The sequence below is a fragment of the Periplaneta americana genome, chromosome 4 (genome assembly GCF_040183065.1).
Source record: "Periplaneta americana isolate PAMFEO1 chromosome 4, P.americana_PAMFEO1_priV1, whole genome shotgun sequence".
Lineage (NCBI taxonomy): Eukaryota > Metazoa > Arthropoda > Insecta > Blattodea > Blattidae > Periplaneta > Periplaneta americana.
The window spans coordinates 180,567,662-180,585,895 of NC_091120.1; positions in this window are offsets into that span (position 1 = coordinate 180,567,662).

Consider the following 18,234-nt stretch of genomic DNA (forward strand, 5'->3'; position numbering starts at 1 on the left):
TATATCCTACCACAAGACATCTTTATATTCTTAACCCTATACAGTTTCAGTTGCTAGAAATTGGAACTCGCTTCCGAGTGATGTAAGGGGTTGTTGAACAATAACTTCATTTAGGTCAAAATTACACAAATTCTTGCTTAACAGATTAATTACTGATTAATATTTGTTACTTATAATGAAACTAACATCTTTCCATTCTTATTACTATTAATTTCTCTAAATAGAATTCAAAATCTCTAATGGCAAAATCTCGTTACATTAATATACTCATTAAATCAATATATTTTAAATTTATATTTTGTTTCCTATAACATACTTATAGTAAACTTCTACTAAATTAATTCTCATCATTTTGCTAACTAGCTATCTCAACTTAATTATAATTCTTTACATATTGCATATAGACTGAATTGAATTACATTAGTTCATAAATTAAGTTATTACTTTTACTTATAGGTTTTACCTCAATTTAAATAAGCATGTACTACTGGCTTTCAAGGAACCCGGAGGTTCATTGCCGCCCTCACATAAGCCCGCCATTGGTCCCTATCCTGAGCAAGATTAATCCAGAATCTATCATCATATCCCACCTCCCTTAAATCCATTTTAATATTATCTTCCCATCTACGTCTCGGCCTCCCCAAAGATCTTTTCCCCTCCGGCCTCACAACTAACACTCTATATGCATTTCTGGATTCGCCCATACGTGCTACATGCCCTGCCCATCTCAAACGTCTGGATTTAATGTTCCTAATTATGTCAGGTGAAGAATACAATACCCATCACCGTAAAAAACAGCTTGTTACGAAACCTTCAAATAAGCATGTACTAGTCGTTAAAACTTAACTGAAGAATATTGCTGGAGAATCTTTTAAGTGTATTGTAAATATTCATAATTTAAATATGTATGTCACTATTATATTGCTTAAGGCTGGATGAGTGGAAGAGAAGGACTTATGGCCTTAACCCTGCCATCAAAAATAAAACATTCTATTCTACATCTTCGCTGTACTGGGACTCCTGGGAGTAACCATCCTGTATGCACTGAGAGTACAGATGTCGTTGCTATAGTAACCATGGTGCTCTAGCGTTTGCTACCCTTTGCTTATAATACTGCTCCCAATTTGGACTGCATCTATTTCGACATTTTGAATTTTCTCTCTTCAATCAAATTTCGTCGTAAATTTTTCCAATTTAACTTGTCGACTGCTGATTGTTGCTCGATTGAGATTTCAGCCTGGTTCATTACAAATCGATTGATACCACTGCGAACGTTCTATCGCTTCATTTTCTCGAGATACACTACCTCGGCTGCCGCGCGACCCGTCAATTCGTGAAACTTCCTCCTCCCGCGTATAGCTAGATGACGTCACCAGCTCCAACTCAAGGTCAAGTTAAGTACGTGCCATGTAAATGTGGCAGGATGGCACCCAGAGCTGGATCGAACTTGCAGATATATTCACGTCAAAAAAAAAAAAAGGCTTAGAAAACTTTTACGGAATATACGCTTTCAACGTCCCTCATACCACTGGATGAAAACTCGCTCTTATTATTTCAAGGAGCATGATGCTGTACCTTTTATGGACGTTATTATATGTACACTAATCGATGGTGTTCGAGTAAAGAAAATAAGTCATTTTTTGAGCAAATGGAGTTTTGTTCCCCAGATGAATAAACAAGTTAAATTCTACTAGTGTGTGTACAAAAAAGAAAATAATACTAGAATTTGATGTATTTTATTTACGTAGAAAATTATTTGCAATAATGGTTCAAAGTTTAATTTTAATTTATATCTAAACTCATTTTTGTTACTTATCTCTCTTTACCCAAACACCATCACCTTGATCCCCCTCTTACCCTACCCTTACATTCACATATTTAAAAAATTCGAACCGCGCCCGCATTCGCAAAAAGAAGAAGAAGAAAAAAAAAAGCTGCCAAGACTCATGTCCCAGCCTTCGTGTATGAACCTATTATATTAGGTTCATCATCAGCTCCATTGTAATGTTCATATTGTGATTATAATAGCCAACAATATTTCTCCACTACATAATCTTAGAACCTTAAAAAGAGAGACACAAGGCCATCTACGAAAACTGAAAGCGGCAATCCTTGTGACCGCATACCACACACAACGTGGTAAACAACTTTGCGTGGTTCCTTCCAGACAAATGACGCACGTTATTCTGCATGAAAATTATTTAACAATGAAGTTATCTTGTCGACATCAAGTCATATTAGGCTACTGTATTTACTAATAACTTATATTTTGTTCCCTAGGTTATAATATTTGGGAGAAAGTTACTTATTACTAAACGTGTTCCCATGATTTGTATTTTTTTCCTCCCATCACAATGGAAATAAATTTTCTAGCTACTAGAGAAACGAATGAAGCGGAACGCATGATACATAGGGATCATATTTCTTGGTGAAATAAAATTGGTGATTTCGGTGTTAAACCTGCCACTATTTCGGCGGTATCTAGTGATGTAAGTTGTTAATTCGGTGATTATTTCGTGAAATAAGTAGACAATTAATAGTACATTATGCAACGAGCCTATAATGGTAGTAATTAACACGCGAGAATGTTTATAAAACGAGCGCGAGTTTCATAATTTTCATACGAGCGTCTTAATTACCATTATAGGCAAGTTTCATACGACTTTTTATGCTCGATCATATTTCTAAATTGAAATTATTCATAAATATTCATGTTGTTATGTGAGTGAGTGCAATAGCCTACCTCATAAATTGTGAGATGTGCGCAGACGCGAAAGTATTGATTTTTTCCGGGAAACGAATGTCGACGACCTTGATATAATCTAGAGAGTAAGATAAAAATTAATCTTGATATAACCTTGAAATTGAATTCGACATTGAAAAACGAGATGACAAATTGAATTTATTTGAATATTATTTACAATTAACGCTAATTATTATAGTAACAGAACATAACCTTCTGCGACAGTATTGGATTTCCAGCCTTCGTGAAGTTTTCCTAGTTGTCTTTCGATTGCATATCCGAGAATAATCGAAAACCTGAACTTTAATGAATAGGTGTACTTTAATGGCGTATTTGCTTGTTTTGTCACTTACCAATACGCGGTAAGTGTGAAATACCACATTCAGTATTCCCAACCTAACACACATAACAATTTCCCTCTTCTTACCGCTTAAGCGCGACATTCATTTTACTGCTTTAGGCTTTTAACATATTATTTTTAGAGACGTTTAACATAGTAATAATTATAAATTGGAAACTTACCACTGCAATTTCACCTAAATTGCAATGTTAATTATTGTTTTTAAATATTTGCAAAAATTAAGTAAAGTCTACTACTCCACGAAACTTATTGCATTCCTGATACAAGTAACATTAAGGAAGCCGTGAAACAATCAACGAGATTCCAGATGCCGATGTCATTACTGCAATATGTTATATAAATAATATTGTTAAAATATTAAAATGAAAAATAAATTATTACATAACCTTACCGTTTGTTTTAAGTTCGCATTTATAGACTGAGGGGAAAAAAAAGACAGACGTATATCACGGCCTGCTGGAGTATAGTAAACACAGAAAACATTTTATAGCAACAATATTTTGGTTTTCCGAAGTTGCCGTCATTAAACAGAAACCAGCATGGAGATTTCATTGCAACTAATTAGAAATTCGTCTTTCAGGTATGTAATAAACGATCTTCACACAAAATAATGTACGATACACGAGCGGTATGTTTGTTTTCATGTTCTCGGAAATTAAAAAAGCTCAACTACGCTTTTTCAATCTTTTCCTCGAACATGAAAACGTCAACATACCGCTCTTGTAACGTATATTACTATTGTTACTATACCTACAGAAGAATAAAGAAGTGTGTGTAGTGTTTGTAGATTATAAAAGGCGTTTGGCAGAATGGATTGGAATAAGCTGATGAGGGATCCTGAAGAAAATTGGCGTGGATTGGAAGAGAAGAGGCTGTTCAGTAACCTTTATACGTAACAATGAGTCAAATTCAGGATAGGAGAAGAAATGAGTACCGTAGCTTAATGTCAAAGACGGACATCTGTCGTCTCCATAGTTTTGACCTAGAGGCAATTTTTTAATTCACAGTGTTCTTTGTAATATTACACACAATTTATTTTATAAATGTAGTGTTAGAGTTTGCATATGGTTCCACTATAACTGGAAAGAGCAAGAAAAATTGTATAAAAACCACAGCTATCTAAATTTCGATTGATGTTAGATGTCCGTCTTTGATATTAAGCTACTCAAATGTCAGAAGGAAGGAAGGAAGGAAGGAAGGAAGAAATCGATTCAATTATTGTAGAATTTTATTTCAGAGTGTTTACAATTGTGGTCTTTACTACATAATTATTTTTGTATGAAGTTTTACTAATTTGTAAATGAAACTAACATAATTATATGAAATGTTAAAATTCCGTTAAACGTAAGCGGAGTATTAAGCATAACATTGGCTGGTGTGTCCATGTTAACAGTCCGCGGCGGCTTCGTTTCTTCCTGCACCGAATTGTAATTGCAGGTTGAATAACGAGGGGCCAAGTTTGCCGGTTACGCAGAGGTCGACGCTCGCTCAGAGCATCCGGGCACCGTTACGGGGCCGGGTCACTTGCTGGGTGCTTCGACGATGACATATCAACTACACGCATTTGCAGTCGTAAAAGTGCTGTTTTTATAGTTATAACATTGTAATGACTCACAAAGGGAAATTGGTAGGCGCCCTCCGCATCTTGAACAGAGATGAGAAACGTCTGGAGTTTGACTACGCGGGCGTAAGTCAATCAGGTCAGTAAGAAGCGAGCCAGTAAGCTAGTCACTTAAGTCAGCCAAGGAGGTCAGTCTGCAATTTAGTCACACAGCTAGTGAGCTAGTCAACCAGCTAGCCACTCAGTCTAAACCGCAATAAGTCAATTAGCTAGTCAGCCAGCCTGACAGCCAATCAGTCAGTCCAGTCAGTCGGTCAGCCAAGCAATCCGTCAGTCAGCCAATCAGTCAGTCAGCTAGTCAGTCAATCAGCCTATCAATCAGTCAGTCAGCTATCAGTCAGTCAGCCAATCAATCAGCCGGTCAGCCAATCAGTCAGTCGGTCAGCCAATCAATTAATCAGTCAGCCAGCCAATGAGTTAGTCAATCAGTCAGCCAATTAATCAGTCGGTCAGTCAATCAGTCAGTCAGCCAATCAGTCGGTCAGCCAATCAATCAGTCAGCCAATCAGTCACTCGGTTAGCCAACCAGTCAATCGGTCAGCCACTCAGACGGTTAGTCAATCAATCAGTCGGTCAGACAATCAATTAATCAGTCAGCCAGTCAATGAGTTAGTCAATCAGTCAGTCAGTCCAGTTAGTCGGGCAATCAATCAGTCAGTAAGTCAATCAATCAGTCTGTCAGCAGCCAATCAGTCAGTCAGTTAGACAATCAATCAGTCAGTAAGACAATCGGTCTGTCAGTCAGCCAATCAGTTAGTCAGTCCGGTCAATCAGCCAATCAGTTAGTCAGTCCAGTCAGTCAGCCAACCAGTTAGTCAGTCCAGTCATTCAGCCAATCAGTCAGTCAGTAAGACAATCGGTCTGTCAGTCAGCCAATCAGTCAGTCCGGTCAGTCAATCAGCCAATCAGTTAGTCAGTCCAGTCAGTCAGCCAATCAGTTAGTCCAGTCAGTCAGCCAATCAGTCAGTCAGTCCAGTCAGGCAGCCAATCAACCAGTCAGTAAGACAATCGGTCTGTCAGTAAGACAATCGGTCTGTCAGTCAGCCAATCAGTTAGCCAGTCCGGTCAGTCAATCAGCCAATCAGTTAATCAGTCCAGTCAGGCAGCCAATCAATCACTCAGTTCGATCAGTAAACTAATCAATCAACCTGTCAGTCAGTAAGACAATCGGTCAGTCAATTAGCCAAACAGTCAGGAAGCGAATCAGTCAGTCAGTTAGCCAATCAGTCAGTCAGTAAGACAATCAGTCACCCAGTTAGTTAATCAGTCAGCCAGCTAATCGGTCAGTCAGTCCGGTCAGCAAAGCAATCAGTCAGTCAGTAAGCCAAACAGTCAGTTAATCAGTTAGTCAGCCAGCGAATCAGACAGTCAGTTCGGTCAGTAAACCAAACAGTCAGTCAGTCAGTCAGTCAGTCATTCAGTAGTAATCAATCAGTCAACAGGACAATCAGTCAGTCAGTCTGTCAGTCATGACAATCAGGTTAGTAAGCCAACTGGATTAAGTTAACCAATCATGACAGGCATTCAGGGAACACTTCCGAATTAATGTATTTTCATTAACAATGAAATTATGCCAAACAAATAAGATCACATTTTATCCATATGGAGTATGTACTCTTTGTGGCTAATCTTAATGTGATCGCATCGCAGAGCATATGGTACAGAGATCGAGGGGGAACAAAGAAACGAATGCGATAGGGAATTCTTAACCCCGGACGAGAATGTAACATGAATGTAATAATAATAATAATAATAATAATAATAATAATAATAATAATAGTATGACGCCAGTCTGAAATAAAATGACGAGGCAAAGACAGAGAGAAAGAAAAAAAGGACGAAAGAAACGCAGAAAGGAAGACAAGATTGATGAGAATGGAAGAATGAAGAATAGTGATGGGGAAAATCTGATAAAGAAGAAGTATGGTAGATTACTGCATGTTTTCCCCTACACGAATATGACAAAATAAGTAGAAACGTTCAGAAATTGTGAGGCTCATAAAAGTCTGTTGCTGTGACCCAAATCCGAAGCCACGGCTACTGAATGATCAAACATGTCCTGTGATGTCACAGCACACTGGTCACCGGAGATGTTTGGGCTGGAATAACACTTCACGCTTCTCAAACACACAAACAAACTAGACTTCATTAAACTCGGATGATAACCAGATTTACAGGTTTGTGTGTAAGATATGTGTTTACACTTAGGAGAGGCCTGTAGCCTTCCTTGCTTATGTCAAGTCCTCTCCACTTAATGATGTCATTCGATAACGTATCAACTAGAGAAGCTGTTTCTGCTTCAGTTCATTTAATTATCAATTAAGGAGCTTACTTAGTGTGGATGAGATCATATTCTGATAGTGATAACATATCAACTGAAGATGTTGTTTTAGCATCAGTTCTTTATTTAGAAAACTTTATCAATTGTAGACGATATTTAACTTGTTTATAGCGTCTATGGCTATGAATGCAAAGGACTCGGATTAGAATAGTTCAGTCTACAGGCACTATGTTCGTTCCTCGAATATGTCGAGACTTCTCACAAGCAAACATTCCCATGGGAGCAGATAAAAAAGTTAATTTTTTTTCTTTCATCAAGTTAACAATGTAAAAACAAGTGCTTATACAAATTTTGGCCACTCGACCGCAAATAAGAGGCCGTCCAGAAAGTGATTTTCCCTCGGGCCGTTTACAAAAAAAACACAATTTTATGGAAAGATTTATTGAAACAGATACAGCAATTGTGGCGCTATTTTTCAACATATTCCCCATCGGAATTAACACATTTGTCATACCGTGGGATCAACAAAGAGGTGTACAACACGACACAAGAATACAAATATTCATCCCGTGGTATGACAAATGTCTCAATTTTAGGGTGGGAAATATGTTGAAAAATAGCACAACAATTGCTGTAACCGTGTCAATAAATCTTTCCATGGAATTGTGCTTTTTTCTGTAAACGGCCCCAGGGAAAATCACTTTCTGGACGGCCTCGTAATTGCAGTGGAGTGGCCAAAATTTGTATATGCACTTGTTTTGACATTATTAACATGGTGGAAGGAAGAAATTTAACTTTTTTTATCTGCCCCCATGTGAATGTTTGCTTGTCAGTTAATAAAATGGTGTAATACGACAACAAATCAATTTGAGATATTATTGCAGCTTTAGTCAATTAGATATTTATTGAAAACATTATTTTAGGTCTTTTTTATTTTATTTATACACGCTTTAACATCTGTTAACCCTTTGCAGCATAGTGGTTATTCAGAAGAACCACCGTTTTCTTTCTTTCTAAATTTAATGACACGGCTATTCCACCAAGGAACCACCTCTTGAGTATATACATAGAGGTGCCATCTGTGTTTTGAAATTGTGTGCAGAGTTAAAATGTTGAAGAAAATTGATCGAAGCTGTGTTATGATCCATGATATGAAAAACATAAAAAATTAATTTGTGCTGCAAAGTGTTAACCTGAGAAGATCACATTAACGACCTGTGTATCAGATTGTCAAGAGTAGGCCAATCTATTTATTATGGAGACTTAGATATCTTGTACCAAACGAATTTCTTAAAACCTCATATTTTTCTTTTTTTAATAGTAAAATTACTTGTGGTACTGTATCAATTTGTGGAGACATTGTCATAAAAGTGATCAAGTTCTTCTTTTGCAAAAAAAAAAAAAAAAAAAAAAAAAAAAACCCGCAATACAAATTTTTACTGATTCTGATTTTGATGCTCGCTGCATACCTTCCATTGTTTGAATAAAATTAAATCAGATTTAAACAGTTATTATCCACATAGTGAGATTCCTCAGTATTCTACAAGACGTAATTACCACCTTGTGACCCCTAGGGTTAGATTAACCAAGTCTAAACAATTGTTCACATCAATCGCTTTGTCTATGCTTAATAAACTTACTTATAGTGCACATCGTCGTTGTTCCTGCAATAACTCATATGTGCAAAATATAAAATTGTTCAGTGGGAAGAAAAAACACATTTAATTTCATTCTATGGCAGTAGTACATAGGAGGTTGTGAATTCTTACACTTTCGAAAGAAAGAAATAGAATTACATATAGGAGATTTTATTATTTCCTGTATCGCTATTTAAGTTATTTAATAGAGCAAAAATCTTAAAATCGAAAAATAAGTCACACAGGCGATATTGCAGGAACAACGACGACATATTGTTAATTTTAATAGATTTAAATGTGTTATTCTTGACTGGCTAATCAAAAACTCTTTTTATGATATAAATGAATTTATAGAAACTAGTGTTGATATTGTGTTTTAGTTAGTTACTTTTGTTTCTTTTGCCTTTGTCTATGTATGTGATACCACGACTGTTTTTACCAATAAATAAATCAATCAATATCGCGTGTTTACGATCTGTGAGTATACCAATAGACCGTTGTTACTATTGTTGAGTTCATGTTTCTAATATGTGTTGTAGATGGCTTGTGTTCATGTAACTGGTTTTATATTTTTATTAATGTTTATGATATTGGTGATTGAGGCGGTGATGAATCGTGATATGTAAATTTCCAATCCAGCATTTACCTTTGTGACTGAGTGAAACCATGAAAAACTCCAATCAGATTGGCCAGCCACGGGGTTTGAACACGGAACCTTCCAAATGCGAATCTCAAACGCTACCGTCTGAGCCAATTCGCTCTGTATTTTTATGTAGCAATTTTTATAATTATTTCAGAAGATAGTTATTAAAGTCAATATAGCGTTTCTATCTGCAAGGCCTCCCTTTAGAAAATGGATATGTAGAGATGTGGCCAAATTCTCAGATTAAACATTTTTCTTGGAAACATAATATAATTCCTCATATCGACTATCGGTATAATTCACAGAGTCTATATTCTTGTAAATATGATAGTTTATATCTTCTGGTATATTTTTCAAACGGTTGGATATATTTTATCTGACTGTGTTGGTACTATTGGTGTTTTAATTATATACGGCAGAAGATAGTCAACACTATGTTCTCCCGTGGCCGGATGTCAACCCAATTGAAAATCTGTGGTCTATACTGAAGAAGAAACTGAACAAAAAGAAGCTTACAACAAAACATGGACTCAATGAAGCATTGGCTGCGTTCAGCCGGGTCAGCACTAATTCAGCTATTCATTTTTGCTTAGTTACAGTAGGTGTGAGTTGCTGGACGACCAGATTGTAAAATGTCCGCTGTGATTACAAAGAATCACGCCATTGTTCCGTCTACTCCGGAATATAAGACATCAAAAACAAAACTTTTGGGAAATCAATAAAAACTGTTTGATTTTTAGTTGTGTTTTATAATATATATATATATATATATAGGCCTATATATATATATATATATATATATATATATATATATATATATATATATATATATATATATATATAAAATCCCCCAAAGAAATAATTAGTTAGGATGTTATGGAGTTTTTCCAACAAACAAACTGAAAGTAAGTAAAACATTGCTACTTTTCTAAGTATTAGAGTAAATGAAAGGAAGTATGAACAAATGTTATAATCTATGTAAAAACTACAGTATAAAATCACAATATATATATATATATATATATATATATATATATATTTTTTTTTCTGCTGCAACAGACATTTTTCTTATCAGAACTTAAAAGGAATGAAGTAATTGATGTTTAGATTGCCAAAATCAATAGAGTTAGAGTTCTCGGGTAGCTCAGTGGTAGAGCGTTGGTACGTTAAACCAAAGGTCCCGGGTTCGATACCCGGCTCCGGAACAATTTTTCCCTCGAAATTATTCAATAAATATTAGTTTATTACTCCGTGTATGAAACATCTTTATACATTACGTATTTTACATGTAAATTACCCTGCAGACGGTATAAGAAACGAAGCTGTGGTGGAAAGAGTGGGTGAAGAAAGAATGATGCTAAAACTGATCAGGCAGAGAAAAAGGAATTGGCTGCGTCACTTGCTAAGAAGAAACTGTCTACTGAAAGATTCACTGGAAGGAATGGTGAAGGGGAGAGGAATTCGGGGTAGAAGGAGATATCAGATGATAGACGACATTAAGATATATGGATCATATGAGGAGACAAAGAGGAAGGCAGAAAATAGGAGAGATTGAAGAAAGATGGGTTTGCAGTGAAAGACCTGCCCTTGGGCAGAACACTTTGAATGAATTAATACTCTTTCCCATGGTATACTCTATTTTTTTTTTTTTCATGGAATGCAGTTTCATAGAAAGGACTTTTCCGACAGACCTTCTACTGTCCCCTACTAATTGGTTGTCATAAATAAATGTCTTCCTTACTGTGACGGAAATCTTGTCTTCTCCTGTCAGTAACCAATTACAACCCTAGTTCAGAAGTATTGACAGGTTGCCCTCAAATCCACGTGGAGGCAGAGTTGCCGCATCTTTTCCGAATTCCAAGAATCCCGTCAGTGTCACTGTCTCATTTCGAAGGTCACCAGGATTATGGCAACTGTGCAATGTTAGACGAGGGGACAGGATGGAATTGTCAGAGGTGTTGTGTAGGAAGTCATGAATCTGTAAGTGGGTGTTCAAAGGAGCCACCGAACTGCACTCCTTGAAATAAAATAGGGTATAACAGCTTTCGCTTTTGTTTAAAACGAATGTCTAAGGCTCACTATATATCAATTAGGTACTTCTTGGCATATTTATTAAGTTATTACATTACGGATAAGCAACTCTAAGGCAGGTCGTATTACTACAAAAGGGTCTTATACGTATCTTCTCTCCTCATTAAGCAAATTGGTTCGGTGGGCAACTCCGAAACAATGCAGAGATCCGGGTAGCCACAGGATCTGATAAATCGTAGCTCTAACTTCCCCATCTCTATGGTAACTGGCTCCGACGACTACACGCAAAAACCCTTTTCCTCGAATTAAGCCAACTACGCCTACTTATAATCGATATCAATTCATTTAGCCTCTCAAGCCTGAATTCTACCACTCTGTTAGCGATTTTCTGACTATTCAGGATCAGAGTACTGTGAGTTATGTTGTACTTACGAGATGAAGAAACCCGAGAATATCTTCCCATATATAAAATTGTCCTCTTATTCACCTGAAACAGAAGAAAAAGGAAATTAGAATAAATTAGGCCTCACAGATTTTTCGCATCGGGCAGAAACAAATTAAAAATATATATATATATTTATAAGAACATGGGACGGAATTTTTAGGCAAAAGTGGCAAAACTTTCAAAATTTAGATATTTATATTCAACTGCATCTGCAGTATGTGTTTAATTCTGTAGCGTTATTTTACAGTTATTTGATTGAAATCAATTCTAATAAATTAGTAATCCTGGTTAGCGTATAACATAGTGTTGATAAATATATCAAACAAATAAAGAAACAAACAAATGAGTAAATGAATGAATGAATGAATGAATGAATGCATGAAAAAATGAATGGATGACTAATGAAATAAGTAAATAATAAATACGTTAGTTAATAAATAAATAAATAAATAAGAAAATAAGTAAATAGGTTATTAGGTAAATTGGTAAATATGGGTCTTCTTAGCATCTAAAGCAGGCATGTCAATTGATGCCCACAGGAGCAAGCGCGCGCTTTAGAGCCCAGGAGAGCATGAGCTTTTTACAGCGGAAAGGAAAGAGACAGACGAAAGAGGTGGTATATGCCGCTTGGTCGAGCTATATTCAGGGATGGCCAGCACTGATTCAATAGATAAAGGGAAGAGTACTTATTAAAACTGTATCCATGTTAATTTTTAGATTTGCCTGAGAAGTATAAGTGCATTATAAGAATGTAAGTTTTAATTTTAATGCTCATTTTTCACAAGTTTGATTTTTTTATTCAAAAGAAATATTTTCCCAACTTTTCGTATAGAAAAGTGAAATTTTCAGGTATAGGCCTATTTATTTAGTAGCCTTACAGAATGTTTTCGTAAATATAATATACCGTATATACGTATTACTGAAGATATTGTATTGAAATTTTTGAAAATATTCGCATGGAAATTGTTTGTAAGGAAATGAATTAACAAAGCAACTACTGTTACATCATAAGCAAAAGATACCTGCCCATGTGTTGTAAAAATGTCAGCTCTATAGCTTCAGCAGATTTCGAGAAAATAATTTAATAGGCTATTCTGATGATAGGAAGTTGCTTACAAATATCACCTTAAAAGCATAATGCGATAAGAGTTTTGTTATGTAATATTAGTTACACTTAAAATAGATACAGTACCTAGGTAACTTTGCTTTGTACTGTAATATTGTTTTGATTAGTTTATTGATTACTTTTGTAAGGCTAAAGATACCATCAATATAAATTCCAACTTATTATATCATACTCAATCTCTTTCTTTGGAATATCACTTTCTTTATGAATGATGTGTTTCATCCACTTAATACAGTATAATATTATACTGTGAATATTCCTTCTTAACTCTCATTATGTTATTAAGATTTAAAACACAAGTGCAATATTAAGAAATCAGTGTTAGTACTTTTGTTTTACAGACAATACAGATAATATTAAACAGAAAGAAGCCATATAAAATAACGACATAAAATTTCACGTTCCGTTTGAAGTTTGTGCACCACTGTTTTCTTAATCTAACAGGTTGCTTATTAATAAACACAACCCTTCCTCTTTCCATACTTAGCGCTTGATGCCCACGCACGACGTCAAGATCAGAAAAATGTGCTTGCTTTGACATCACTGATGTAAAGGGAATAACTGGCAATGGAAACTGTTTCAGAAAATGAATTTTGGGTGAAAAGTAGTGCATATGCCGGCCTTGTGACACAGAGTCAACGAAACGGCTGAGAAAGCGTCTTCTTACTCAAACAGGAAGTGCACAATGCTATGTAGGACTTGTGCCACTCTGCTTCTAGACCAGTCACAGCATCAGTAGCATACATATCTTATCATCTTCCCAAGGCCACTGTGTCCCCTTCCCCCTTGACATGAATGCATCCCAACACAGTGCACACAACAAATATTTGAACATGTATTAACACTAGCGATGTGAGACCTTGAACGGATATACATACATTTCTCACAAGAACAAAATCACACACATCGCGCATAAAAAAACATGTTTGGCAAAGTTGTGGGCTTGACTTATAAAGAGAAGATGATGAGTTCTTGAAATCCTGGCGGAGTTTCCATGAAGCCAAGGACGAGTTTCAATGGCGCTCAGAGTCACGGCTGTGTATTTCTGTACTTTGTTTACTTCGCTTGTTTGACAGATACGGCTTCCAGAACAGTCGGAAGTGCAGAAATCTGCAATTGTGTCCATGACATTTGCACACGTCAACAAGATTTGTAAACGACGCACATGTGAGAGAAATATTTTTAAATGTACAATATTTACATTTAATGCGATTTAATTAAGGCTGACCGGAGCACGATGTATTATTATGGTTTTCATTCGGGAGGTCCATAGTTCTGTACCAGAAGTCGGCTATTGATAATATTTTTTGTATTCGACAGATATTGGCGGAAAATGGGAGTATAAGGGTACAGTATACATCAGTTATTCATAGATTTCAAAAAGGCATATGACTCGGTTAAGAGAGAAGTTATTATTATTATTATTATTATTATTATTATTATTATTATTATTATTATTATTATTTTCACAACAAATAGAAACCTCCAAAGGGTTGAGACAAGGCTGCAGCTTATCATCTATACTATTCAATATAGTCTATACATCGAAAAGGTATTGAAACAATGTAAGCAAAGCTGTCAAGGAATGGGAATAAAAATAGAAGATAAATTCCTATTTAATTTACAATTTGCAGACGATCAAGTACTGATTGCCCAAGATCTTTTTTATTTAGAATTTATGATTAAAATATTAAACAAATTTTATGATCCTGGGGTCTTTCTATAAATTATAAGAAGACAGAATATTTGGCCATTAATACTAAAAGCAGTGATAATATTGTTATAGATGATGAAATTGAAATTGAACAAGTTAACCAGGCAAAATACTTACCCCAGGTACAATTATAACTAAAACAGAAGGTATTGGCGAAGAGGAAACAAAAAACTGAATTGAACAAAGTAAAACAATTATAAAATCTTTCAATTCTATATGGTGGGATAAACATCTTTGGAAGGATACCAAAAAATATATTGACAAAATGTTAGTTGAATCTGTATTAAACTACGGACGTGAAGTATGGGTAATGAATGCATATTATAGAAAAAGAATTTTTGCCGTAGAAATGGATTATTTGAGACGAAGTGTAGAGTCGCCCGCTTGGACCACATTAAAAATGAAGAAATTAGGCATAGAATGGATGCTGAAGAGACGGTGTTAAACAGAATAGAAAATAAGAGTTTGAAGTGGTTTGGTCATCTGATGAGAATGGGTGAAGACAGATGGCCTAAACAAATTTACAAGTGGAAACCTCCAGGAAGAAGAGGAAGAGATAGACCAAAAAGAACTTGGGACAACGAAGTAATGGCCATGCACAAGAGGGGGTTGAGGACTGAAGACGCACAAGACAGAAGGCTTTGGAGGATTGGTACAGGAAGACGGCAGTAGCTGTACAATCCTGAATATATATATATATATATATATATATATATATATATATATATATATATATATATATATATATATATACACACACACATACATACATACATACATACATACATACATACATACATACATACAGGGACATCATTTTATTTTTACTAACATTTCTAATATTAACCTGGCAATACCTTTGGCTTAAAGGTTGTGAACCGGAAACACCGTTTGCTACCCTCTTCCACGACTGGAGTTCGACGATACTGGCGTAAGGTACTTTACTACGTATAAGGGTGAAAAGTAGTTTATCCATATACGTAAAGTAGGAAATATCGCGATTTTGAGTTTGATAATTTTCATTAGGTTTTTCTTTAATCAAAATACAGTAAAGTATTAACAATAAGTGTTCTACTCTCGAACTGAGCTGTCCATTCGGACGTATTCATTATGCAGTGTATATTATACTGTCTACAGCACATTAGCGTACAGTATAGAGAATGAAGTTAAATTGAACACTAATTATAATATGGATATTTAAACACATATTTGAAAATGATAGCCGTTCATTTCTATACAGGTTTCAGTTCTTTTTTTGCATATTATCGCATATAGACTATTATACCTAATTCCAATTACCAGTTTCGTCTTTCGTACTAGTAACTCATGTTGAAATAATTGTGTACCTAATCTATAAAAGAGTACCTTATGTACTGTAAATTCAATCTTCACTTCTGCCCGATCCGAAAAGATAAAATTATTCAGACATGCTATTTACTGTCCGTCCAAGTGGTTTTGTCGCAGGGTCATAGAAAGGGGGGAAATCACGTGACAGTTTATTATTTAACGAGGCCCTTTTATTTAAGTTATTTTAAACAGTTGTATAATATTACTTAGACGTCCAATTCGTAACAGAAATTAATGTTTTCAGAAAAGAGCTAAGACAGCCCAGCCACAAAGGGGCGGGCAGAAGTTGGTGGGAGAAACCTGGATGCGACATAGGCAAACGGACGACAATACCTGTGCGAGAATGTGATTCAATATTGAAAGCGAACATATTTCTGGAACGTACTATACTCACTAACTCAGTACTGTTTGTCTTTACTATGACCGTAAGGCGACTTTGACTGTATACGCTTGGTTCTGTGTGAAGAACGGTTGGAAGTTTACTAGTAGAGGGGTTGGGAGTGAAGTACATTCAAAAACTCAGGTACAATAAAAATTGAAGTAAAAATAAAATGATGTCCCTGTATATATATGTATAAAATTATTACTATTACTATTATTATTATTATTATTATTATTATTATTATTATTATTATTCCAGTACGTAACATTGTTATTTTACCCTCTTTGGTGATATTCCGTATTAGTTGGCAACACTGAAGAGACGCCCAAATTAGACTTTAAAGAATTACTCTTGCTGAGAACGTAAAAAGTCTATCACAATCAGAGATGGAATTACAGAATTCATTTCGAGACCAAGCACGCTACCACACAGTCAAACAGTTTTGTACTCTGCTTCATATCGATGACGACATTTCGTCTGAGTCTGTGTGTCCCTAACGACCTTCTCCCCTCGTAACTCCCACTGTATCTGTTTGCATTTCCGAAATGTGATACCGCGATCTTCTGCTCCATCCCCATTTGGGGGCAACCACGGCCCAGTCATAGGCTCATTGGGAGTCCAGATGGGATTTCCCCTCCAATTACGTATAAATTACATACATTCACCTCTCTTTCTTAAAAAAATTAGTTTTGAGTTTTTCTCGTGCTTACGTTAGGGTTAAAGCGTGTGACATTGTCCTCTCTGGAGTTCAGGGTTCTGCCCTTGAAGTGATTTCAACATTTATACCAACACTACTGACTGAGAAAAGAATCCGTGTAACTTAATACGCGGTGGGTAGCATAAAAGGATCGACATCGCGCTAAATTTCGAAGTATAAGGTAAAGTCACGGAACAAGTCATAACATTTAAATTCTTAGTGAGGTCAGTAGCTACGAGCAACAGAGTCACAGATGAAGTCATCCACCAAACGAACGATGCAAAATAAATATTTATCTGGATACCTATACAGCAGAATTTGGAAAAATATTTACATATGTATTTAAGAACAGAAAAAAGTAAGAATATATAAACCCGTCCTAAGACTGATGATTATCAATGCCGAAAAGAAACTCAAGGCAAGACAATTCAGTCAGTGAAGTCGGTCACTTTAGTCAGTCTGATCAGTTAAGCCAGTCAAATTAGTCACTTCAGTCCTTCGTCAAGTTAGTGAAGTCAGATTTTCAGTCAAAACAGGTCAGGTCAGGTCAGTTTAATCAGTCTAGTCAGGTCACTTTAGTCAGTCTAATCAGGTCAATTCAGTCGGTCAAGTCAGGTCACTTCAGTCAGTCAAGTCAGGTCACTTCAGTCAGTCAAATCAGGTCACTTCAGTCAGTCTAGTCAGGTCACTTCAGTCAGTCTAGTCAGGTCACTTCAGTCAGTCTAGTCAGGTCACTTCAGTCAGTCTAGTCGGGTCACTTCAGTCAGTGTAGTCAGATCACTTTAGTCAGTCTAGTCAGGTCACTTCAGTCAGTCTAGTCGGGTCACTTCAGTCAGTCTAGTCGGGTCACTTCAGTCAGTCTAGTCGGGTCACTTCAGTCAGTCTAGTCGGGTCACTTCAGTCAGTGTAGTCACGTCACTTCAGTCAGTCTAGTCACGTCACTTCAGTCAGTCTAGTCACGTCACTTCAGTCAGTCTAGTCACGTCACTTCAGTCAGTCTAGTCACGTCACTTCAGTCAGTCTAGTCACGTCACTTCAGTCAGTCTAGTCGGGCCACTTCAGTCAGTCTAGTCAGGTCACTTCAGTCAGTCTAGTCAAGTCACTTCAGTCAGTGTAGTCAGATCACTTCAGTCAGTCTAGTCAGGTCACTTCAGTCAGTCTAGTCGGGTCACTTCAGTCAGTCTACAGGTCACTTCAGTCAGTCTA